Source organism: Rhinatrema bivittatum, chromosome 2, assembly GCF_901001135.1.
Source record: "Rhinatrema bivittatum chromosome 2, aRhiBiv1.1, whole genome shotgun sequence".
NCBI classification, from domain to species: Eukaryota; Metazoa; Chordata; class Amphibia; order Gymnophiona; family Rhinatrematidae; genus Rhinatrema; species Rhinatrema bivittatum.
The window spans coordinates 595,439,416-595,466,552 of NC_042616.1; the positions used below are offsets into that span (position 1 = coordinate 595,439,416).

Consider the following 27,137-nt stretch of genomic DNA (forward strand, 5'->3'; position numbering starts at 1 on the left):
CGAAACAGAGATACTCCCAGGCAGCGGCATGCCATGAATGGAGTAAATCTGAAGCGGAGGGTTATGAGGGACTACTGGGAGTCGTAGTTGATGTACCAAATCCTTGAGAATAAAGTTCCCCCCTGCTCCAGAATGTTACCTGCCGATAGCGTCGGCGTTCTCCTGACGCTGGCATTTCCCGCGGTGCGGCTCCGCGTGAGTCGGAGCTTTGGCCACGCCCCCTTTTGACATCAGACGCCGGCGGAGGCGCCGGGCAGCGCGGGAGATCTGGCTTATTTAAGGGAGCTTCTCCTCTCCTGTGTTGCTTCGGCCACAAGTGTGTTAGGAGAGTTTCGTTGCTGTGTTCCTGCTACTTGCTGCCTGCTAGACCCGGACTGCCCTTTGGATTATTCTGCCTGCCACCTGCCTTCGGATTTGTTGCCTTGGTTCCTGCTTGTTTGCTGCCTGCCCTGACCTGGACTGCCTTTGGATTATTCTGCCTGCCGCCTGCCTTCGGATTTGTTGCCTTGGTTCCTGCTTGTTTGCTGCCTGCCCTGACCTGGACTGCTTTGGGATTATTCTGCCTGCCGCCTGCCTTCGGATTAGTTGCCTTGGTTCCTGTTTGTTTGCTGCCTGCCCTGACCTGGACTGTTACTGGATTATTCTGTTTGCTGCATGCCCCGACCTGGACTGTGACTGGATTGCGTTACCTGCAGCCTGACCCTTGGACCACCCTGACTGGATCCAGTCTCGCTGCTGGGCTACCTGGACTATCAGAAGTCTTCTACCCAATGCTACTCGCTGAGTCTCCAGTTCCGAGAAGTTCTACTACTCAAGGTAAGCGGCCATCAGCCTTGGTTCCACGTACCGGTATAACACAGAATCAATAAATGCGAGAGTGGAGAAGGTTCCCCTGGGGAACTCAAGGTTCACTGGTACCGTACATTGAGGAACAGAATTAATGCAGCCTAGGGATAGCTCCCCGATCATACCTAGGAATTTTTCCGGTCGTTCAGGGCATCGTGCTATGAAATGCCCTTTATTCCCGCAGTATAGGCAAAGGCCTAGCGTGCATCGATGTCTCCTCTTCTCAGAAGACAGAGAGCTTTGTCCCAGTTGCATGGGCTCTACGCCTTGATTGCCTGAGGAGACAGAGGGAGCAGCCAAGGGTCAAGAGAATGCAGGCGCTAGGGTAACCGGTCTTCGGGCCATTCTCCCTTCACGAGCCCGTTGTATACGCCTTTGGTCGACCCTTCCCGCTAGGTCAATCAAACTGTTAAGGTCGTCTGGAAGGTCTCTAACCGCTCGCTCATCTTTGAGGCGTGAGGATAGCCCCTCTAAGAAGATTCCGTGAAGACTGTCCTCTCTCCAGTCCAACTCAGTAGTCAAAGTGCGGAACTCAACAGCATATTCGGCCAGCGGGTGGGACCCCTGGCACAGGCGCAGCAAATCAGCAACTGCCGTAGATTTACGCGCTGGTTCATCAAATATTTGTTTGAACGCGATTACAAAGTGCTGAAGATTTCCCAGAATGGGATCATTATGTTCCTATAGTGGGGAGGCCCAGGCCAGGGCCCTCTCGCCAGCAAGGATACGATGTAGCTGGTTTTTACCAGATCTGAAGGGAATTGGGTAGGCAATAGAGTAAACCGTATGTAGCACTGATTGAGGAAACTTCGGCACTGTTTGGCATCGCCTGAATACCAGGGCAGAGCAAGTAGATGCGTAGAGGCTGCCGGGCCGGGAGTCAGATCCGAGACTGGATCGGGAGGCGCTATCAGAGGAGGTGCTACCTCGGGAGGAGCCTGTGAGGACCCGAGCCGCTTGGACTTAGGTGCGGTCTCCGGAGATCGAGGGTCTTGAAGATAAATCCAAATCAAGGCAGGCAGCAGAGATGCAAGACGTGGAGGCAAACCAAGGGTCGGGACAGGTGGCAGGCAGCAGAGACCAAAGACAAGCCAGAAGTCAGGACGGGCAGTGAAACAGGATACTGAAGAACAAGCCGAAATCAGGAGCCAGGAAGACAAGCCAAGGGGACGCAGGAACAGGAGCAGGCAAGGACAGGCTGGAACAGGAGCAAGGCTGGAGCAGGACTCAGGAACACGCTGGGACAGGAACAAGCAAGAATGAAGCCAGCAACTAGCAAATTCAGAGAGTGAACCTCGTTGCAAGGCGAAGAGGGAGACTGTAAGCCAGGTTTAAATAGTTGCCAGCGTCTGACGTCAGTTCCAAGGAGAAATTGAATTTCCTGCGCTGGTCCCTTTAAATGAACCAGCTCTGTGCGTGCGCATCTAGAGGGCAGGGTGCCATCGCGGCAGGAAGTGCAGGAGCTTGGCGGCGTCTCCCTCGTGGAGAAGCCGCCACGGACAAGCCAGGCTGCGGACCAAACAGATCAGAGGACCGCTGCGAGTTGCTCTGGGGCTGGCTGAGAGAGGTAAGAGCCCGGTTGCGGCGTCCCACGACCGGGGATCATAACAATTTGTGCACAAATAGCACATATTTGTGGAAGTACTATTTTATAAACCTCACACATTCATGCACAAGTAGTGGTGCGCAAATAAATATGCTTGTGTAAAAAAGGGAGGGGACTAACATTTATACGTTTAAGAGGTAATTTTCAAAAGGATTTTCACATGGAGACGTAACTAATATTGTAGCAATGTTCAAAAGCCTATTTAATTGGGTAAAGTGCATCTACACATGTAAAACCCTTTTTAAGTGTTTAAATGCTTTTGAAAATCAGGCCCATAAGTTGCTATTTTATAACCAGCAAAAGCAACACACATATGACTGTTACCTGTACATATTTACACTTGCTAATTATTTGGTGTAAGTCAGAATAAAATTCTTTATAACTGAATACTGAGAAGGTGAGGAATCTGGGTAAACTGGGGGGGAGGGGGAGGGGAGGAATTCAGGCTAAAGAAACAGGGGGGTCTTAATGGGAAAACTGGTGGACTAATTGGTAAAACTGGTAATTTCCTTTATGTGCGGATGTTATGAAATTGGATGATTTACATGCGTAAAAGCCGATAAGTGCTAAGGAAAATATACGAATTACATTTCCACATGTAAATGATTAAAATTAGGAGCACACATATGCGCACATAGCAGATGTCTGCCACTTTTCTGGAAAATTCTTTTATTTATCTGGCTATGGGGGTCATTGTCTATTGCTTATCGCGTGCAATAGCTTGCCGGGGGCGGAGTTGGGGCGGCGAGGGGAGGAGCCAGGGTGGCGAGGAGGCGGACGCTGCGATGTCTTCGCTGGCGGCGATAAGGTAAGCACCATTATCGTCGCCAGTAGCACCACCTTTCACGATGGTGCTATTGGGTGTGAAAGCCGGCAGCGATAACACCGTGGTGGTGTGATGGCTGCCGGCTTTCGCAGGCCTGGTCCTCCCCTCTGCCCCCCCTGCCCCCCGTTTTCACTGGATTCACCATTCTGCGTTAGAATGGTGAATCCAGGTCTAAGTCTTAAAAATCGCTATATAGTGGGATAAGTAAGATAGCTGGATACATTTTCAAACGCTAGTTATTCGTCTATCTTACTTATCTGCCTATGTAGCGCTTTTCTTTTACTTATCCAGCTATCTTACAAACAGGGTCATTCATTAAAACGTGATGGGCCGTTATCGTGTGCGTTAGGGCGATAACCACATTGCGGCGATATAATTTAAATGAGAGAAAGGGGAGGGGTTAGGGCAGGGTTAGAAAAATTTTGATCGCTGGCAGTAGCGCCGGAAATACCATCTTACCCAAAAAGGGTACAGGGCAATAGTGTGTGTCGCAGCCACAAAACGCTCCGCCGTGATGTAGCCGGGTGCACACTATTGCCCCACTCCCATGGCTCATCATTCCACTATATAGCCAGATAAGTCTTAAAAGCAACTCCACTTTGCCAGATAAGTTGCCACAGTGCTACTTAGCCAGAGAAGTCAACATTTATTTGGATATGTTTAAAATACATGCTGCGCATTTTCTGTTGGGTAGACTATGTTGTTGGGTAGACTTGCATGTATTTTATAGGGTGTGCGCACATGATATAAAATATGTGTGCATGTGCGTGTGTATCCATATACCTGTATATTTATTTTTATTTATTTAAGATCTTTTCTATACTGTCGTTCGGTTATATACCATATATATGGGCAAGCTTAGGCATGTTTTAAAATTGCCCTCCGTATAAAAGTAAAAAATTTTACTTCCTTTGTTTTAGGTGAAAGCCATATTATTAATTTTATTTCCAAAATCATAAAATTGATTGCCATTTTGCGTATCTAGATTTGTTGGGCGAGACCCTTGCCGCCAATATAAAATGCAACTACGGTAGAACCCCCAGTTGTCAGTCAACCGGCAATAACAGCGAGGAGAAGCTACCTCTCTCCCCGCTAAGACACTTGAGGACGTTTTCTTAGTCTTCACCAGGAATCGGTCACAAGTGCACTGGCAACAGCACCGACCACCTCCCTCCCGCCAGGCAACCCACGCAGCAGAGCTTCTGGCAAGCAGGTATGCAGCGAACGGGGACTAGAAGCCGCCCGGCGGCGCTGCCGGGAGGTGGAGGACCAGGGGAAAGGGAAAGGGGAGGAGGAGGGGCCGCGCTGCTCTTCCCTTGGCGTCACGCGCCGCCCGCCAGTGGAGGAAGATTGAGCGGCGCGCGCCACACACGGTCGGCGAAGACCTCTGCGCCCCGAGGCACGCACGCGCGCGCGCGGGCGCGAGCAGGTAGGAACGTGCGGGGAAAAACCGGGCTCCAGGGAGACGCGCGCACCCGCACTGAGCGCTACGGGCAGAAGCGCGCAGTCACGCTTGCAGAGCGCTAGGCACAGACACACACAGGGGAGGCGCATGCATAGAGCGAGCCTGGCCTCGGGTCGCCTTTCGGAGCCGCAGCCCTCCCGGTGTGGGAACTGTAGGGAATAGAGATTTCTTGTTTTTGTTTGCCAGCCTTGTGCGAGATCGAGAGCCCGGTACAGGTAAGTCTCGCTGCGCCCTCCGTTCCCTAGGGCAGGGTGACAGGAGCCCCAGGTGGCATTCGCTGCAGACTTCGGGGAGTGCCCCGGATTCGGGCTGGGAAGAATGTGGCTAGCAGAGGCTTGCGATCGGCATCCTCTCTCACTTCTCACCTTCCTTCCCAGTAACCATTTGCTCCGATCACTTTCGGAAACTCTTCATTTCTCTTGAGTGGCATTAATTGTTTATCTTGAGATGCTGCCGAGAAGTCGCCCCCTTGCCCGCGGCCACCATGCACCTTGGAGCCCTGGGGCTTCGGAGCCAAGGCGATGGCGTTTTCGAGGAGATCTGCGTTCTGCTCCTGACACTCGGACACCCACCCAGCATTATATTTTGATAGTGACAAAAAATAAGCCGGGCATGAGGCGACGAGCTTGCATTTGACATCGCTGGGGTGCTGGGGGGTCTTTGTGCGTTGCCCGATCGTGTTGTACACGCAGGGCTTGTTTGAGCTGAGGGAGCTCACAAAGGAGCACAATGACATCTTTAGTTCCGCTGCTAAAACCCGAGGGGATAGAGGAAACGCACGGAAGCACAAAGCATCGGGCAGCGATGGGGGCGACCTTTCCAGCTCCGATCGATGCCTTTGCAACTGGTTCCAGTTTGTACTTTTATTTTTTCATCATGTTTCTCGTTTCGCCGCCTTGCCGCAGTTACCGGCTTGTATTTCTTACTCGTGATCAAGTTATCCAAAACGGGAAGGCGCAATCTAGTAAATATTTTAGCTTTCAAAGTATTAAATGACGTTGTGAGCGAGGTTTATGAGATCTTCCCTCACACCCTCCTTTTTTATTTGTTTTGAAGGAAAAACGTTGTTAAATTCAAAAGAGATTTAAGGTGGTTAAGGAAGGCTCTTTTGATTGACGTTTTATATTTAAAAGTTTTTGTCTATTAATAAAAAATGTTTACATTGGAATATATTTAAAATTTGATTATGTTTCTGTTGTGGTTTTTTTTAAAATAATAATCATCCACTGTTATTTTTTCCCCTCATTTGTTATCTATCCTAGGCATGTAGGAGTACTTTTTGTTGACAGTGTGTCCTTGACCTGATAAGAGATGGCCAGGCTAGATTAAAATAAACAGCATAGAATTGATGTTTCGCCAAATGAAATGCATCACTTTGAAGCATGACTTAGCAGTTATGGCTCCATTTTTGAATTAACGTATATATATATATAGTAAATGACAGCAGATAAAGACTAAAATGTCATAACCTGCTTGTCCAGCCTGGATTTTAGGATTGCAAGTGCTGCTTTTTGCAAGTTACCCCTTGCTTTCTTTATTTGAGAATTTATTTCACTGCAATTTTGTTGTCAGGGACAATTTTGTTGCACAGATTAAGAATTTACAATTGTATTGACTGAATTGTAACCCAAAGTGAAACGGCTAGAAAAAACACATTTCTCAGTTTTTTTTCCCCCAGATATTGGCTGTTGGGGCACCTTTTAATGTAGCAACCACTGTCCCCCATTCTTCCTGGTTTTTGCAATCACTGTACAGTCAATTTTAATCTCCTCCTGTCTTTAATATGGGTGGTCCAGCTTATTTTAGGTCCTCCTCCATCCACAGTATGGTGTTAGGTGCCAGGCCTCCTCCTTACATGTCTAAACCGTTTCAAAATGCAAATGCATGTATTGTGGTTTAAAAAAAATAGCTTTCTGTGTACGGTTAGTTACTTTCCGTGTTTCCATTTTCGGTTCACAAATTTAGTTTCATTTTGGTGAGTCCTTGGTAATTTAATGTGATTGTTTCTTTAATATAGCTATATTTTTTTTAGATACACTAAGAAATGTGATTAGCTCGCTCTTTATAGCAACATCAAGCAATGAGGGAACAGGGATGTGCCTAAGCAGGTGTGGAATATTCATGTATTAGTCATTATTTTTGAAGATTTTTTTTGGTTAAGGTCATGTAACCGTGTTCATTGCTGATGCTATAAAGGAAAGCCTTTTGTTTCCGTCCCTGTGCAACTAATTGAGATGCCCGGGTAAAGATGGTGTCAGCATGTGATTGCTTCCCTTCTTCGTGGCTTTGGCTAGCATTGCTGAGAGAGACATTTGAATGAAACTCCTACCAGCACAAACACCCTAACCCTAGTCAAAGCCTGAGCGCTTGTAGTGTTGAACAGTTGGTGAGGCTTAGGCTAAGTGTTTCCATAGTCCTACACTGCTAGAGTCTGGGTCTCTTTTGTGAGATTAAAAGTGGAAAACCTATCACAGGTTTGTGCTCAGTCTTTACCCCAAACATCATACACATTTAGCCACAGCTTTATTTTATCGGGGACAAAAAAAAATCTCAAGGCTCGAACTCTTGCCCGAGTGGCAGAAATTCTTTTCCAGCACGTTGGTCATTTGTCCTCCTGTATGATAACTGGCAGGTCAAACCAGTTTGTATGGTTTATTTTTTGGCCACCTGGCCATTGAATTTCTGCCATGCCGCGCTGACTGCCCTTGTCCTGCCCAACAGCAGCTAATTAAACCTTTCATTAATAGAAAACTCTGTGAAGTCTGTGTGGCTTCTTGGAACTCTAGAAAAGTTGAAGGGCCTGATTGAAGGATTGTAGACTGACATAATACTTTATAAGTTGCAAGACAGAAGTGTGTACATGCAGTTTTACCCTTTCTGTTTGACTTTTGACCTGCCGTTCTGCTGATCAACCGTGTCAGGTGTGGAAATGCAAACCATTCAAAGCTAGCATGCCACCTTTTCCCCATGCTCTTTACAGAGATTTTGTTTCCCAACCAGGAGTTTGTTAATGAAACCCTCCCTTAAAAACCTATAATCATTCTAGGCAAGCCCATAGAGTGGCACTCTAAAATTATTTTTGAGTATTTTGGTAGTAAGGATTTTATCAAATGTCCAAACTGCCAGGAGACACTTAAATCTTTTGTTAGAATGGTTAATTGAGGTAGCTTGGATCACTGTTTACCTTTCTAGGATGAATGAACCTAGTTTTATATGCCACCTTTTTTCTTTTTAAAGATTAATTATGCTCTATTTCTGAATGAGCCTTAGATCCTTTCACCCTGCAAGAAGACAGCACAGAGAGCATGCTTAGAGGGCTCTGGATTATTTCTGTCCTACTCTTTAATAACACAAAAAACACAGTTGCATTTAAAATCTAATCATTCAGGGATAGCAAACTCTAGCCCTTGAGTAGTATAAACAGTTCTTTTTTTTTCCAGGCATACTAAATATGTAAATTACCATAGCGCCCTTGTGGTGCAGATAAATCTGGTGAACACATATTGTGGATATCTTGTTCACTCTCCTTGTAATAGCTTCTTGGGTGAGTGGGAGGCATGAAAGAGGGAGATAGGCAAAGCACCCCTCCCTTCTCCAGCCCAACCTGATGACCTTTCCTGATTTTAATGAGCAGTAACAAAGATCGGTAACAAAGATACATAAATGAAAGCACCCAGCTTGCTGCATCCTGCTGAGAGCTCCATTTCCACTCTAAAACAGTAGGAATAAAGGTCAACAAAGAAGTTGTGGGTGATAGCTGTTTTTTCTTTTAATTAGACTGACTTAAGACATTTGTGACTAGCTAAACTCCCTTTACCGGCCCGCTATCTTTTTAATGGATTCATGGGTGAAGGTGGGGATGACCTCTTAACTCTGCTTCAAAACTGTTTAAAACATGGTGAAATAGAAACTTGCACAATGGTGAAAAAATTCAAGAAATGATTAGTGGTATAAGAATGGCAGTAGGATACCAAGATCCTTTAATAGGAGGTAATTGAATGTCATATGGAAAGGCTTAGTGATAAGCATCAGCACTAGCAAACATGTTTTAGAATGATAATTGAGCTAGCAATCCAAACTAAGCAAATCATTAAGATGACCTGTTTTGTCTTGAATAGGGCTGGGGGTTCAAAGATGTTGCAAGTTTCTCCTGCTTCAGCATTCCCCATAGCACTACTGTGGATTTCTTATGAAAGATATTTTCTGTAGTAGCTAAATATTTTGTCTGTGTTACTGTTTTGCAGAATATTATGATTTGCACGTATTGCCTCAGTTGTAGGCAAATACATGGTATGCCTGTTCTTTGTGGTAGCTTGAAAACTTGAAGACTGGTTTAGCAACCACTATCGTAGTGCCTGAAAAAGAGCTTGACATGTTAAGTGGCTTAGTCATAATAATTAAATTTTAAAAGTGCTCTAGACTGATATTTGAGGAAGAGACTCATGAGAACCCTGAAAGCTGATGCAAGATAATCAAAGTCTAAAGCTCTTCCCTGTACTTCGTCAAGTAAGATTTATTTACAGATTTTTTTATACCACCTATATCAGAAAAATTGTGCCAAGCGGTTTACAAAAAAATATAAAATACAAAGCAAATAATGTAAAACAATCAATGTACAGGGCATACAACAAAACAAAAAACATTCATTATACATAAAACATAGGAACTTGCATGTGATTTCCCACGACAGCCTTGCCGCAGCACGCCCTCATCTTTACTGCCATGGGGATGGGATCCCAAAATGGCCTTGCCGCAGCAGACCTCTTGTTGTGTTGGGCATCCCTGATTGGGTGGTCCTACCCAGGCCCACCCGTGGCTACACCACAGGCGATAACAGAGGAATACAGGAGATTGAAAGGCGCCTTTGTTTGGGTGTTTGTGAACTTAGGTAGGACTGTAGTGCTTAATTTACGTGAGATGCTGCAGAACATTTATAAATGTTTCATTCCAGAAACTCCTCCCATCCCAGCAGCTTGGCCCAGAGCAAAATTAAGCAGGATCCCAATTTGCTGAATTTTCACTAAAAAATCTGGTATAAATTCAAACTTTTAACAGGCAAGTAAGAATAGACTACATACAGAGGTGCACACAAACACAGACATACACAAACGTGTCAGTATCTCTGTGTATACATGAGTTTGTATGTTAAGATAAAGGCCTAGTCCTTAAGGAGCTTATTGAATAACTTCAAATGTGCACAGGGGTTCTAAACTGTATGTTAAAGGGCTACTGGGTTATGTGCACAGTTATTTTCCTCCTCACCTTTCTAAAGATTTCACAGCACTTTGAAATTTGTGTAATGGGGTGACCACATATGAATGGTGAGAGAGCAGAATGCAGATCTGGAGAGCTCAGTTGAGATCTCTTCAGTGTCCTCACGACAAGGGCAATTTTGTAAAAGCCCACACAGGTTGTAAAGCCCTTAGCTGCACACTTTATACCTATTTTTAGTTTTGAAAATTATCCCACCAGAAATCCTCACATGTAATTATATCCGCTATCTTGTGTGCAGACTTTTTTTTTTTTTTTTTTGAAAATGTACCTTTTGAAAAATGCAAATGTATTTGTGTAAAATGCATACCCCTCCCCAGCTCCGCTCCCAGGGACACCTCTGCTCCATGCTGGTAAAGTTACGCAGGTGCGTGTCAGTTTACCTGGTACTGGAAAGGCGGATTTGTAAAAGGGCATTTCTGTGTTTTGTCCGTGGAATGGCTGTGAGAACTACCCTCTCTGTCTTTTTGTTGTTGTTGTTGTTGTTGTTTTTACTTCAGTTTTTCATACAATTACAAGAATACATATTGATTGGAAAACTAGCACTAATCAATTAAAAAGAGGGAGGGGGGGACATTAAAATAAAATACATAGTTACTGAATTCAGTCCACGAAGATTTTATGAGGAGACCCAAGAGGAGACAAATATAAATGACGGTTAGCAATGAATTCAAAACAACTCAGACAGAGTAAGACTTAGAGATATTTTATTTATTTATTGTTTTTATATACTGACATTCAATCTCAATCAAGATATCACACTGGTTTACATTCAGGTACTGTAGGTATTTCTTTATCCCCAGAGAGCTTACAATCTAAGTTTTGTACCTAAGGCAATGCAGGGTAAAGTGACTTGCCCAAGGTTACAAGGAGCAACAGCAGGACTTGAACCCTGGTCTCCTGGATCATGGTCCACTGCTCTAACCACTAGACTAGATAAAACTACAAAAAGTCACTTTACCAAGAGGCCTTGGAACTGAGAGCTGACATCTTATCACAGAGGAGCAGAGAAAGCCAAGATGGTTCATAAAAGACCAAACTCACACCTTGATAGTTAATTACACATATACAGGGCTATTTCAGCTGAAAAGAAGCTCCATTCTGCAGCACTTTAAACAACCAAATAGCTTGCCTTCTTTCTAAGTCTCCTTTGGCACCTCAGAAAGGCCCTTATTTTAGAACTACTTAAACTTTCTTATATTTTGTGATTCGTAGCCCCTTTCTTGTGGACTTGTGGATTATCTGAGAAGACATTTTTTCATTTTTTTCATCTGTTTATTTAGTTTGAATATTTTTTTTTTTCTTTCATAATTTTTTTTTAATAAGTTTTATAACTTCTAATTTATTGGTTAAATTTCAATTAATATAAAGTAAACAAACTATAAAACGGAACATCTCTATGTCTGAAAAGCAACAATCACCAAATCTGCATTAGATTTTGAAGCAAAATTCACAGTGTTGTATTTTTTAAAGCGCTTTTCAATTGGGGATAAAAGGTGCTTTAGCTGTGCTCAGTCTGTCCATCTCTCGGTCTCTGAAATTGCAATAACTTAGCAAAAATTCATCAGTCTAGTCCAGACTTGGGGGGGGGGGGGGGTGGAGAGGGGCACCGGTGGAACACAGACCTAGTACCTACCCTATTGAAAATAACCTCCATCTAATAAAGGTACGGATATTTTCAACAGGATCAAAGCTGAAAAGTGCTAGAAAGTCGTATACACATTGGTTTTCACATCCTCCTTTGATCTGCCGTCTCTCCCTCCCATTTGGTGCAATTATTAGATTCATTTGGTGACTTATTCCGAGATATGTGTTTCAAATACTGGACCTCATTTAAAGGTGAACTTTAAAAGCTTGGGTGTGCACCAGAATCGGGAGATGTGCGCACAATCTAGGACAATGGCATGACCACCTGATTTTATAAGCTGGCCACATGCATGCACAAGTCCCAATGTGCGAATATCTTACATCGGGGGAGGGGCAGAATGTGGCTGTGGCAGGGGCGTTCCGGGGCGGGGCTGAGAGACCTACGTGCCTGGGCATCTATTTGAGCATAAAGTTACTTCTGCTGTGGAAGAGGCGTAAGTCTCAATAAAACTATTTCCATGCATCTCTGAGGTGCAGGCTAAAGAATCAGCTGGGTTTGGAGGACCTAGCTGTAGACTGGGCAAACTGGTGAAACTTGTCATGGCGTGGATGTGCGCCTGTTATAAAATTCCCTTGCTTTGCACGGCTGTGCGCGCACACTTGTAATATTGGGAGCAGGCGTACACGTGCCAGGGCTATTTTATAGCGTGCTTGCGTATGTGGGCGCAGGACTTAACATTGTCGCTTATCTGGCTGCACAGCTTTTGCACATGTATATGTGCGCCCCTTTTAAAGTTACTGTCCCTCTGAGCATTTTTCCCATAGATGCAGAATGAGAGAGAAGCCACTGATGTTTTACATATAAGTGCAGTTTGTTTTTACTCTTATTCATAAAGCTTTTTTAGGGTTTCTTCGAATGCTGCTTTGTAAAATAAGATTGATTACTTTTATAATTCACATATTATCATTATGTGTCTTGGGAAAAATACGATAATTGTCTTTGTCTACAGGTGTGAATCTCTGCTTGAGCTGTAAATATATGAATGGTAAACATGAATGAAATAAATTGTACCTGGATTGACCTAGCAAAGCAGATAATGTTCTGATCAAATAACTTGGCATCCTTTATTGGTCTAGCGCAGAGGCCAATGGACGTAATCTTTCCAGGTTATCTAGGACCCGTCCTACGGTGACATGAAAAGAGAAGCTTGAAAGAGGCATTGCTGGTGCAAACATTGACTGTAACTTTGGCTTGTTCTTCATGAAATATATCCGCTGAGAAGTTCTGTTGCAAAACCATGTGCAAGGCAGCTGTTTAAGGATTTGAGCCACAACCCCTGCATTGACTGAGAAAGGGACCATAATATTCCTGAAAAGTGTGTGTTAAAATTTTCATTAGCCTAGCACCCATCTACTTGTTTTCATGTAACTATTTAAAAAAAAATGATGGCATGCACAAACATTATAAAATAGCCTGACTGCATGCACATGGGTGCGCAGTTTTAAGTGGACGCGCCTATGCACGCAAATGCCACTTCTGCCATGCAGTTGGGGGGGGGGGGGGGGGATTTTAAAATACATGCACGCCGACACCAGTTGTTTTCCCAGTTCATTCCCGTTTTGCCCAGTTAAGAGCGAGGACTTCCAGCACCCCCCTCCCCCCAGTGTAATAGCCTTCCTTGTTAGTCCCTACCCTTAAAACCTCACTGATCTGTCTAGATTTTTTTGTTTTACAACTTGCACGTTCTCCATTGCAGAAGTAAAGTTACTCGGTAGGGGTTGCCGGCACGCACTTGTGTGCACATGTACGCGCTAATTTAAAGTTGAAATTCAGAAGCGGCCATGCCCCGCCCAGACCATGCCCCCCATCCCCTTTTTTGGAACTTTTCATTTTGTGCGTAGCGGGAGATATGCGCGTGCATGGGCGGCTTTTAAAACCGGCTCTGTGCGCACCGGCACAACTTGCACGTGTATATCCTGGTTTTGACACACGCCGGGCTTTTAAAATTCACCTTAAAATCTTTCTGATATGCTGTTTGAAATGTAATTTCTCTACGCACGAGAGGAAAAATGAATCTCACCACTACTTAGATTGTAAGCCCTCTGGGGATAGAGAAATACCTACAGTACCTGAATGTAAACCGGTGTGATATCTCAATTGAGATGAATGTCGGTATATAAAAATAATAAATAAATAAATAAATAAATAAATAAATGATTCCTGAACGTGAAATACTTCTCAGTGCAGTGTCTTCAGAAGACGCAACCTTGCTATTAAGTTATAATTTGTAGGGCCCATAAGGGACTGTAGGGGCATCATATTGTTTTATATTTGTGGAGTTGGGTTTATGTGAGTAACTCACTGTCCATACCCATAAGGGACTGTAGGGGCATCATATTGTTTTATATTTGTGGAGTTGGGTTTATGTGAGTAACTCACTGTCCATACCATAGTTTTTGAGTTACTCACATAGGCAGTTTTTGTTGTCACAGGCTTATTAATGAGGCTTGTGGGCACTTAATATATTTTAATATTTAGGATTGTGTGACTGATCAGGTGCTCATAATGCGCAAATGTTATGCTTCGCGGCCGCAAGCTGCTGCGACCGCTGTTGCTCATCTGTTTGTTTGCTACCTTAGCTCTGTTGGGGGAACTCGCGGCCTCTGCCAGCTACCACCGGCCTTCTGCCCTCCATTCTTGGGCCTCCTCAAGTGGCATGGATGCCGCCGACCGCCATCTTACCCGCGGGGTTCCCTAGGCACGCGCTCCCCGACCTGCTTTGACCACGTCATGGCGGGAACCTCGGGGGCGTCCCCACCAGATGACGTCACTCCACCTGGATACTTAAGCTCACCAGCCCAGATAGACAGCGACTTGGCAACGAGTTCACTTGCGCCAATTATCTACTCTCTCTGCAACACTGTTGTGGTTCCTACTTCCGTGTTGGAGACTATCGGGTACCCTCTCCTCGGGGTCCCTATCTCGTCTCTTGGCTATCCGCTCCTCGGAGGGCCTCCACATGGATTCCTGCCTGCCTCACTCCCCGAGGCTTCTCCGGACCTGCTTCTGCCTTCAGTCGCTGTGAGTACTACGCTGCGGTTCCTGTTGTATTCTTTATGTGGGAACTCTCTCCGGTGTACCCCGCTCTGCGAACCATTGCCATGACATCTGAAGAGGAACCCTCGCTGGTGTACCCCGCTCTGCGGACCTCTCCTGTGACCTCCCACTGAGGGACCCTCTTGTATACCATCTCTACGGACCCAGTGTACTTTAGTGACTGTATTTCTACCGGCACCCCTGCTCCTCGGGTAGTGCTATTACTATTTGTCTACTCCAGTTCCCGAGCTGAGTCTGACGTCAGCAGCTGCGCTGTCGCTCCGTGGCCCGCCTCCAGGGGTCACTCTCTCTCTCATTCTACCCGCTGCTGTATCCCATCCTGCAGCCGAGACTCCGCCTCCCGACGGTGAGGCTCAGTGGGGCTCTTCCCCTGGGCGGTTCCACCTCTCGCCTCGGTCAAAGGGTCCACATACTTACAAATCCTAACAGTAAACAGATATTATTTTTAGTTGCATGCTTATTATGAGGTTCTGCAGGTGACGATCTTACATGTGTTAACATGCTAGGGTAGTATTGCTGCACAGAGTTACTCTTATAATGTACCTTGAACAGGGTATCTCCCTATAAAAGCAGAATATAAATGCCCAATTCAATTAAAATTAAATAAGCCAATGGGGGCAAAGTTCGTATATTAAAAATAGCCCAAAAAGGAGATATCTTTTAAAACTAAGACGAAAAATGACCTAACAGCAAGCCAGCTCCTGAGCATTTATTTATTTATTTATGTTAGCTTTTTTATATACCGATAGCCGTATGCACATCATACCGGTTTACAAGGAATAGGAGGAAGGCCAGAAACAAGGCACGACCGTTACATAGAACACATAAGAATAACATTTACACAGTCATCTCAAGAAATATGTGTTCACTTTGGGTCATAACACTTAAAACAGTCTCCATGAGTGAATCCTATTATTCGAATAAAGAAATATTGTTATCCCCATTAATCCTGTGTTTTCTCAGAATGTGAAAATTATTTGGCCATAATCAAAGAAAATATACTGTACTTTCGCAGTGTCGGAAATGACCCTGAATTTAACAGGATCCAACATTGTCACATGCATTTTTAAAATTCACACTGCTCTCTAAGTAGCAAAATTCTGGGTAATTCTATAAAATGAGGAAAAACATATGTAGTTTGGATTCTCCATTGCTCTTTTGTTTTCTTTGCCAAATGTAATATTAGATCGTTATCAGATTTTGCCAGGAATGTTATTAACAGAGCAGGGAAAGATTTTACTACTTCACAAAGGCCTTAGTCCTTCTCTGCTATCATTGTCTGTTTAAGCTGCCCAAGTTACTTCTTGGTGCAGTGCCGTTGATCACCTGTTTTCCCTTTACTTCACAAGAACGGATCTTCTGAACCTATCCCGTGCCTTCTTGAATTCTGTTACTGTTTTGTCTCCACCACCTCTACTGGGAGGCCGTTCCATGCATCCACCACCCTCTCTGTGGTGAAAGAATTTCTAATGTTCCTTCTGGAGCCCTATCACATCAAGACCTCCATGCTTAGAACTTCCTTTCCTCCGAAAAATGTTCACGACATGTCCTTTGTTTATACAATTGAAGTATTTATTTTATTGGTTTATTTAAAACATTTATATCCTGCTCATCTGCTGGATATTTGAATTCCTCTGTCACATCCCCTCCTCCCTTTTCTAGGGTGTATATGTACTGAAGTCCTTGAAGTCAGTTTTCAATGGGTTTACATACCTAACATTGGGCGTTAGGTCCCTAAATTGTTCCTTTTGAGCATTTACTAGGGGCAAGTTTTTAAATTGTAATTTCCAGGAGGTCAATAATCAAAATCATATTAAAAGTTAGTTATCTGTCTGAATGGCTAGTTTTAAATATTGCCCTTCTTATTCAGCTAAAAGTGAACCAGATAAGACTTTATTCAGCTAAGATTCAGCCAAAGAAGAAAGGAATTGTGTTGGGTATGTTCTGGGATGGGGCAGAGTGAACTGCTAATTATGATATTAGGAGTTAGTCGGATACATTTTTTGCCTAACCCAAGATGTGCCTGAGAGCAGGTCTAAAGTTATCCGGGCACATGTTCCCGGATGACTTTAGTTTTACTGACTATATTCAGAAGAATATAGTCAGTTAAGTGGTGATGTGCAGCTTAAAAAAAAAAAAAAATTGCGGATCTAGTGGCACTAATAGTTCTCCCCCTTCTATCCGAGGTGCGTATCTCAAGCCTGCTGCCTTCCCCAAGCCCCCTTCATCTAATATTCTGAAAAAATGTAAGTCCTGCGGCTGGTCCCGGTCTCCCTACTTCCTCCCCTGCTTCCAGGTCCGGTCAAAATGAAAATGAAAAATTGCCAGTTCCAGGCTCCACCCCACTCTCAGTACATAAATCGCCTTTTATCTTCAGTCTGGATCGCGGCAGCGGCCTATTGTAACCTGGCCTCGGCGCTTGGATCTGCTTCCAGCGTGGCTTCTCAGAAGTGGCTTCTCAGAAGTGCTTCCAGTGTAGGTGCTTAGCAGCACCAGAAACACTGTGCCCGGGTCGCGGTAAGGCTGCTACCATGATCAGGGCTGAAGATTAAAGGTGCTTCAGGTACTGAGGGTGGGAGGGTAAGGGGGCTTGTTGTTTTCTATTTTTTTAAGCATCCCATCACCACTTAATTAGCTATGTTCTTTTGAATATAACTGGCTCAGACTAAAATCTTAAATATAACTGGATAGCTTTATGCCTAACCAGCGATATTCAAAATCTGGCCAGTTAGGTTTAAAGTTATCTGGCTAAAATTAGATGGATAATTTTAATTCAGTGTAATTTTATCTCAGTGAATATCCAGGAAAAGTTATCTGGCTAACTGTAGCTGGATAACTTACCTGCTCATCGTCTTAGTGAATATTGGGCCCCTAGTTCTCTGTTTCTGTATCCCAAATATATGAGTCATTTTTGCATTGAATCTTGGCTGCCAAGTGCTTGACAGTTCCTCAGACTTTCCTAGATTGCTTTTTGCTTGCTTCATCAGGAGAATCCACTCATTTGTACATCTGCAGAAAGACAACCCTCTCTTTCTAACCATTGTGCAGGATCCCTGATTGAGCAGAACTGACCCCAGCACTGATTCCTGACGCCCTTCTCCAACGCCTCTTTCCTTGGGTGAGTCTTCCTCCTCCCAGGGGCTATGAATGATGCGTCACAGTATCCCCACCTTAGCTGGCACAGGGAGCGGAAGCCTAGCCCAAAAATTGAATTCAGGTTTTCTCCAAGGACAAGCAGGATGGTAGTCCTCACACATCATCAGATGGAGCCCGGCACGGAAAACTTTTGTGAAAAGTTTCCAGAGCCTTGACTTGGCATACTGAGCATGCCCAGCATGCGTCCACATGGGGTCCCTCTCTAGTGTGTTTTTTTCCGCAGAGCTTTAGCATCATGGTGTGAATGAGCTCTTAACTTTTTCTTTAAAACTTGTGTAAAACGTTTTCCTCTATTCTTGAGGTTTCTACGGGAGGGACCTCTTGGTCCCTCCCGTAGCCTCCTTAGCTAGATTTCTCAGTGTTTTTGGGTAAGTTTTCTTTCATTTTGATTCCCCCATGGTGGCAGTGCCTCAGTGCCTGGGGGTCATCATTGCTCGCCGCCATCATTGTCGTTTTGCATCCTTCCTTTTTCACTTTGGTCATGGCCACTACCGGTTTTTGTTGATGTGCCTGAGGGCCATGTCTATCACAGACCCACATGTTATATGTGTCCTCTACCTGGGGGCATCGCATGACATCCGGGGTTGTCACAAGTGTGCCCAAATGACCCTGAAGGGACATCACGCCTGACTCGATAAGATGGAGAAACTCTTCGGGTCGGAGAAGTCTGAGCCATCACCTTCAGCATGAGCATCATCATCACCGATGACCTTGGAGCTGCACTGATGGACATGACACCATTGACATTGGTGGGACTGTCGGTTCCGCCCATGCCGCCAGTGGATAGGGGCGCTAGAGACCAGCCACGCTCAGTCTCTTCCAGCTCGAGGAAGTCAGGTTCCTCCTCTTTGACCTCGGTACTGGGGAAAGCTGAGGAAGCATTGGCACTGGTTACCTTTGATGCATGGTGCCGGGCACAGGGATGTGCCAACTCATGCTGTAATGTCCCCGAAGTGACCCCATGACAAGGAGCGCCCATCCTCCATTGATGCCAGGGGTCCGCAATGGCCTCCACTGGTCCTGGTGCCACTCACCGATCCACCTCGGGGATCTGAGGAAGATCTGGCAACCACTCCTTCCTCCCAAGTCAGCATTGCCTTCGGCAGATTTTGAGGAGAAGTTGGAGTGGCTCATCCAGCTGGCAGTGGAGCAGACACTGCAGGGCATTGGTCCTGAGACACCAACTGCACTGATGTAGATTGTGTCCACTTTGGAACCACTGCTGGAATGGCTCATTGTGCTCATTGGTGTGTTACCGGCCTGGCTGGCACTGGTTCCTGGGAGGCCATTGATGTGGTGGTCGTTGCTGGTACCTCCAAGAAGGAAGTTCTGCCTAGGCTCGCAGCAACACCGCTGTCTGCTGCCCCGTCCAGCTTTGCTGGGGCCTGCACTGGGTTTGCCAGTGACTGTGCCTCTGGATGAAGGCTGAGCACTCAGGGCCCCATCCCCTGTTGATTACAGTGAGGATGAGGGTCCCTGTGACCCCTGGGGGGATGATACTATGGAGCCCTCCTCCAAGATCTTCCCTTAGAACCATCTCCTCCAAAAGAGCAAAGGAGGTCCCCCGCCAGAGGACTTATCCTTCCCAAGTTTTGTGCGGGTAATGGCAGAAACCACTCCTTTTCAGTTGTTGACGGAGGAAGATGCCAGACTCAAAATGCTGGAGATTCTCCAGTTTGTGGAGCCTCCTAAGCAAATTGTGGCAGTCCCAGAGCATGATATCCTTAAGGAGCTGTTGTTGAGGATATGGGAACACCCCCTCAAAGTGCCGTCCGTTAACAGGAAGGCAGACTGGGGTCTACCTCGTCCAGAAGGCTACCGGATTTGATAAGCATCAGCTCCCTTACCAATTGGTGTTCATTAAATCTGCCCTGAAGAGAGCCAAGCGCTCTTGGACCTATTCCTCAGCACCCCTGAGGAAGGACCACAGGGCGTTAGATGCTCTTTGGAGGAAAGATTTCCAGGTTGCCATGCTTATTGTCTGCATCGCCTCCTACCAGCTCTATATGAGCCAGTACTTGTGGGACCTCTGGACGCAGGTGCAGGAGGTAGCTGAGCAGCTGCCTCAGTAGCAGCAGTTGCTGGTGTAGAAGAGCTTGGAGTGCAGAAAATACGAGGTCTGGGCGATCTACAATGTTTTCAAAACTGCAGTTAAGGCCTTTGCAGTGGAAATCGGCGCCCGCAGAATGGCATGACTACAGACCTCGGATGTCTGTCCAGAGGTTCAAGTAAGGCTCGCTGACTTGCCATGTACTGGGGAGAATTTGGAGATAGGATGAGAGATGCAGTAGCCCAGTTGCGGGACCACCTTGAGACACTCCAACAGCTCTCCACTGGCACTCCAGACCCATCTTCCTCATCTAGGAGGTTGACGAGGAAGGGGCAGAGGAGGTACTATCCTCCTCCCCTCACTCCCATCAGCAGCATGTGAGCTTCTGTGGCTGCCCTAGGGACAGGGCTTTGACTGGATTGGAGGGAGCATAACCAATTGCCTGTATCCGAGACACTGGATCCCTCGGTTGGAGACAGGTGCGATTCTTCATGAACCAGTGGCTCAATATAACCTTGGACCAGTGGGTTCTGTCCATCATCTGTCAAGGGTACCAATTAAACCTATTGGGTGTCTCGCCAAATTGCCCTCCATGCCCGTTTTGAGGCCGGTAGTGCATCAGGACATTTTGCTTGTGGAGCTCTTTGTCCTCTTAACGGCCAGGGTGGTTGAGGCTGTTCCATCAAGGCAGAGATGGTGGGGATTCTGCTCCAGGTATTTCTTGATTACAAAGAGAACAGACCTAAGGGCCTTCAACAAGTTTCTAAAAAAAGAAAAGTTCAGGATAGTTTCCCTGGGCATCTTGATCCCCCTTCCTCAAAGTGGGGATTGGCTATGCTCCCTCGATCTAAAGGACGCTTACACCCATATCAAGATATTTCCAGGTCACAGGAAGTATCTCAGATTTGTGGTGGAGAAAGAGCACTTCCAGGTCAGAGTGTTGCCGTTTGGGCTAATGTCAGCCCCACATGTCTTCACAAAATGCCTGGCCTTGGTGGTGGCGCATCTCCGCAGGCTGGGAGTGCATGTCTTCCCCTATCTGGATGATTGGCTGGTCAGAAGCACATCTCAGGCAGGGGCCATTCAGTTCGTGCACTTGACCATCCGGGTGTTAGTCACGTGGGTTCATCATCAGCTACCCAAAGTCACATCTCAGTCTGTCACCTTAGTTGAACTTTATAGGAGCCCTTCTAGACACAGGTCAGACAAAAACCTTCCTGCCTTGTTCACAGGCCGCCACTCTGGCTTCCATTGCGGCAGAAATCCAGGGGAGCCAAAGGTTTCAGCGCAGCACATGTTGAGGTTGTTGGACCACATGGCCGCTACCATGCATGTCACTCACTTGGCACATTTACACATGCATAGAGCCCAATGGACTTTGAGGTTGCAGTGGCACCAGGCCACGCAGAGCCTCCAGGTTTGCATCTGAGTCACCCTGTCTCTCCGGGACTCTTTGTCTTGGTGGCAGGTACTTTCCAATCTGGAACAGTGGATCTCTTTCCGGAGTCCTCCTACACTAATTGTTCTAACTATGAATGCATCCACCCTGGTATGGGGAGCTCTTATAGAGGGGCTCTGCACCCAGGGCCTCTGGTCTGCTCAGGAAAACTGTGGCCAGATCAGTTTCCTGGAACTCCGGACGATCGGGTACACGCTATGGGTTTTCAGAGATTGGCTGTCCAACAAAGTTGACCTGATCCAAACAGACAACAAGATAGCGATATGGTATGTCAACAAGTAGGGAGGTACAGGATCGTTCCTTCTGTGTCAAGAAGTGGTTCAGATTTGGTCATGAGCTCTGACCCATGGGATGGTGCTCAGGGCAACGTATCTGGCAGGTACAGAGAACATGGTGGCAGACAGACTGAGTTGTGCCTTTAGACCCCACGAATGGTCCCAGAACCAGGAGGTAGCGAATCGGATCTTCCGCCTCTGGGGGAGCCCAGTCAGAGATCTGTTTGCATCCCCCTAGAACAGGAAGGTAACTTGGTTCTGTTCCCTGTATGGGATGCCCTTGCCCGTCACTGGGGCAAGGGTCTGCTGTACGCGTAACCTCCAGTTCCTTTCTGGTGAAGACTTTCTTGAAGCTTCGCAAGGACATAAGGACTATGATCCTCATAGCCCCTCATTGGCCGAGACAAGTCTGGTTTCCACTCCTACGGGAGTTACCCAACTGGAAACTGATCAGTCTGGGGACTTCCCTAGATCTCATTATGCAGGATCGGGGGAGGTTGCGGCATCCCAACCTCCGACCCCTGTTGCTCACAGTCTGGATGTTGAGAAGTTAATTCTGCAACCACTCGATCTCTCAGAGGATGTGTTTGGGTCCCAGTGGCTTCTAGAAAGCCTTCCATTAGAAGGTTCTATGGACTAAAGTGGAGGAGATTTTCTGTGTGGTGTGAGCAGAAGACCCTAGATCCGTTCTCCTGCCCCACACAAAAACTGCTTGATTACCTTTTACACCTATCAGAGGCTGGCTTAAATACCAGCTCCGTTATTGGTGCATACCACCATGGTGTAGATGGTATACCTATCTCTGTACAGCGTATAGTTGTGCATTGTATGCAGGGCCTGCTTCAGTTGAAGCCTCCCCTAAGGCCTGCCGCTATGTCTTGGGACCTCAACATGGTACTAGCACAACTGATGAAAGCTGCTTTTGAGCCGCTGCACATCTGTGACCTGAAGAACCTGATCTAAAGGGTCATTTTTTTGGTGGAGGTCATTTTAGTGTGCAGGATCAGTCAGCTCTAGGCCTTAGTGACTTATCCACCTTATACTAAATTTTATCATAACAAGGTGGTCTTGTGCATGCAATCTAAGTTCCTGCCTAAGGTGGTGACTGACCTCTATCTTAACCAGTCTATCGTCCTGCCAACTTTCTTTCCCAGGCCCCATTCACACCAAGGTGAACGAACACTGTACAGTTTGGACTGCAAGCGGGCCTTAGCCTTCTATCTGGAGCGGACAGAAGCCCATAGATAGTCCATTTAACTTTTTATTTCTTTTGATAGCAATAGGTTGGGAGTTGCCATTGCCAAACAATCATTATTCAGTTGGCTATCAGCTTGCATCTCCTTCTGTTATGCCCAGGTGGGACTGTATCTTGAGGGTCATTCTGGCAGAGCCTTGGTAATGTCGGTGGCCCACTTACGAGCAGTTCCCATGGAGGAGATCTGCAAGGCTGCAAAGTGGAGTTCTCTTCACACATTCACATTTCTCTTTTGTCTGGATAGGGATGGCTGAAGTGACAGTAGGTTTGGCCAATCTGTCCTTTAAAATCTCTTTGAGGTGTAGAACCCAACTCTTCCTGCCTAGGGCCCATTGTTTGGGTTTAGGCTGTCTCCCCCTCTGTTACCAACAGCACTGTTGTTGTTATGCCCGTTGGCACCTGGTTAGTGTCAGTTGGTTCCCTTTTATTTTGTGGAGTGTTATAGGTATTGGTGTTTGGGTGGATCCTTGCACACTGTGGCAGGTGACCACGCCCATGGGGGGCAGTCCCGTGAGGGACCATGGTATCAGGCTAGACTCTGGACACACAAACACAGATTGAATCTTTATTTAAACAGTTTTGGAAACCACCAGAGGTGGCAGTGGTGAGTAGTAGATGTTGAGCCCGGCTGGGTAAGTATCCCACAGGACGCTGGAACAGTGGATCCTCTGCTTGGCTGTGCTGTAGTGGAAAGAGACTGAGAGTTATGAGTACACAGTGAGAAATATACAGAGTCCCAGGCAGAATAGGTGAAGCTCTGAGACAGGGAGAACAGGCCCTCGAGGAGCGAGTACCTGATCCCTTAGAGCAGGGAGACTCAGTGGTATTGTACTCACACAGCGGTTCCACTAGACTAGAGGTCTGGCACTGTAACAAAGGACAGGCCCTCGAGGAGAGAGTACCTGGTTCCAGGGAAGCAGTACTGTGGAATATATAGTAGTTGTACTCAGAGATGGATACTGTTAGTGAAGTCTTCCAAGTAGAGAAGATTGTAGATGCAGGCAGCGACTCAGGGAACATGGGCACTCGAGGAGCGAGTACTGGTTTCTTGATAGCACCTGAAAGAAGCAGAAGAGGCCTCCGAGGAGTGGGTACTCCATTAGCAGTAAGAGTTCCAGAGAACGCTGGAATGGCAGAGTAGCTTCAGTACGGAGAGCGAATCCCATCCGCAGTAATCTGAGTTGTTGCTAACTCGATTAGCTAGCAAAAGAGGTGGGCTTAAATATCCGGGCAGCATGACGTCATCTAAGGGGGATGCCCCTGAGGTTCGCGCCAATGAGGAAATAAAGATGAGGGTGGCGTGCGCGTGCCTTATGGTACCTTGGAGGAGCATGGCGGGAAGCAGCACCAAAGCCGGTCTGGGGACGCCGGAGAGGTTGGCAGACAGACGCCGTGGCAGCCAGTAGTCTGAGGTGAGCGGGAGGAGCCACAAGAAGAGTAAGGTAGCTGGGGCGAAGCTGTCACAGTAGGGAGCAGCCTGTAGTTAGGGATTCACTCATGTGTGAGGACTTCCATCCTGCTTATCCTCAGAGAAAGCAGAGTTGCTTACCTGTAACAGGTGTTCTCCAAGGACAGCAGAATGTTAGTCCTTACGAAACCTGCCCGCTACCCCATGGAGTTGGGATTCTCCTATTTTTATTTTTCATCATAATTCTATGTTATGAGCTTGGAGAGGGACCTCATGTGGCTGCATGGTATAAGGCATGCTGGGCATGCTCAGTATGCCAAGTCAAAGTTGAGGAAACTTTGACAAAAGTTTTCCATGCTGGGCTCCATCTGATGTCACCCATGTGTGACGGATAACATCCTGCTGTCCTTGGAGAACACCTGTTACAGGTAAGTAACTTTGCTTTGTACATGGTAGTGTACAGCGCTTTCTATTTGAGCCACTAGGTTAGCCCTGTTTAGTTTTTAACTATTCATCTACCTTCAGACCCACCCCAAGGCTGATCAGTTTATTTATCAGCTTCCTATGTGGGACAGCAACAAATGTTTTTACCAAAATTCAAGTTATCGTATTCAGTGCTCGCCCTGATCTAATCCTTTTGTCTTATAATCAGAGAGAAATTAATCATATTTGTTTATGACCTTTCTGGTAAAAACCATGTTGAACATAAGAATGCCATGCTGGGTCATTCCAAGGTTGATCAAGGTTGATCTCTGACAATGGCCAGTCCAGGTCACAAGTACCTGGTAGATCCCATAAAGTAGATATAATTTCTGTTACTCACACTCAGGGATAGCAATATCTTTCCTTAGTCTACCTGGCTAATAATATATTATGGACTTTTCCTTCAGGAGCATATCCAAACCTCTTCTAACCTTACTATGCTACCTTGATCACATCCTCTGGCAACAGATTCCACTGCTTGATAATCCACTGAGTGAAAAAGTACTTTGTACGATCTGTTTTGAATCTGCTGGTTATAAGTTTCATGGAATGTCCCCTGTCCTTTATTTACCTGTTTGACACCACTTATGGTTTTATAAACTTCTATCATGCCCCTCTCAGCCATCTCTTTTCCAAGCCGAAGAGCTCTAGCCTGCATCTCCTCTCATCATAGGAATGAAGTACTATTCCCATTTATCATTTTTGTCACCCTCCTCTATACGTTTTCTGTTTCTACTATGTCTTGAGATGGGCAACCAGAACTACATACAGAACTCAAGGTGTGGTTGCACCATGGCTGAATACCAAGGTAACATGATACTTTCTGCTTTATTCTCTATTTCTTTTTGGATCATTCCTAACATTCTGTTTGCTTTTTTTGGCTGTCACCCCACAGTGAGCCAAAGATTTCAACGTGTTGTCTACAAGGTTTCCAAGGTCCTTTTCTTGGGTAGTGACTCCCAATACAGAACCCAATATCATGTACCTATAGCTGGGATCATTTTTCCCTATGTGCATCAATTTGCACTTTTCTGCATTTAATTTCATTTACCATTCACTTGCCTAGTCTCCGAGTCTCCCAAGGTCCTTCTGTAGTTCCTCATAATCCGCTGCTGTTTTAACAGATTTGAATATTTATTTATTTTATTTAACACTTTTATATACCGACCTTCATGAAAAGATTTCATATCAGATCGGTTTACATGTAAACAAGGGGTAGAACTTAAACATCTATTAACCAGAGGCGAAAGTTACATATAACAAGGAATTAATAACTTGGGGGTTAGGTTAGCCAGAGGTAAAGGACAGAATAACTGAAACTAGATGAGGCAATGAGACCAAGAAACAGAGGCATAAATATGATGATTAACGTGGCGGGGAAAATTAGTCCGGTAAGCGGAGTCCTGTCCGGTTGACAATTAATGGTTTTGAAAGTTAAGGGAAGGCCTGGAGGAAAAGCCAGGTCTTAAGTTTTTTTCGGAAGGTTCGAGGGCAGGGTTCTAGTCTGAGGTCTGTAGGCATATTGTTCCAAATGGCTGGACCCGCTGTAGAGAATGCTCGTTCTTTGGTGGTTGATAGGCGAGTGGATTTCGTTGGGGGGACTTGCCGGGTACCTTTATACGCTTCTCTGATAGGTCTTGAGGATGAGTATAATTTGAGTGGAATCTGGAGGTCAAGTTGTTGCTGATTGTGAATGGTTTTGTGAATTATGGTAAGAGCCTTGTGCAATATTCTGTATTTTATTGGCGGCCAGTGAAGGTTCCGTAGTATGGGAGTGATGTGTGATCCTCTGTTGGTGTTGGTTAGGATTCTAGCGGTGTCATCTGAAAATATGATCACCTCACTTGTTGCCTTTTCCAGATCTCCAGTCCTAGCACAGGTCCCAGCACTGATCTCTATGGTACTCCAATAACGACTTTTCTTTATTTGGCAAACTGAACATTTAGTCCTACCATCTGTTTCCAGCCTGTTAACCAGTTACCAATCCACAGTAGAACACTGCCTCCAATCGCATGACTTTGTAATTTCCTGAGGAGTCTCTCATGGGGGACTTGGACAAATGCTTTATGAAAGTCCAAATACGCTGTATCAGCTGGCTCACTTTTATCTACATGTTTATTTACACGTTTAAAAATGTTTTTGAAAGATTGATAAGACAAGACTTCCCCATGCTAAAACCATATTGATTCTTCCCCATTAAGCCAGAACTATCTATATGGCCAGTGATTTTGTTTTAAAAAATGGCTTTTATCAATTTCTCCAGCACCTACAGCAGGCTCACTGGTCTGTAGTTTTCTGGATCACTCCAGAGCCCTTTTCATAGATCAGCATC

The 27,137-nt window shown here is 45.8% G+C and overlaps 1 protein-coding gene across 3 annotated transcripts in view; it reads left to right on the top strand.

Moving 5' to 3' along the window:
- The first annotated feature begins 4,754 nt into the window (after window positions 1-4,754).
- Window positions 4,755-27,137, top strand: part of GREB1L (GREB1 like retinoic acid receptor coactivator) — a 729,370-nt gene continuing 706,987 nt past the window's right edge. For all 3 annotated transcript variants that reach the window (XM_029591103.1, XM_029591107.1, XM_029591104.1), the window contains exon 1: window positions 4,755-4,958. The gene's annotated coding sequence lies outside the window, so the exon portion shown is untranslated. The remainder of the gene's footprint in view (window positions 4,959-27,137) is intronic.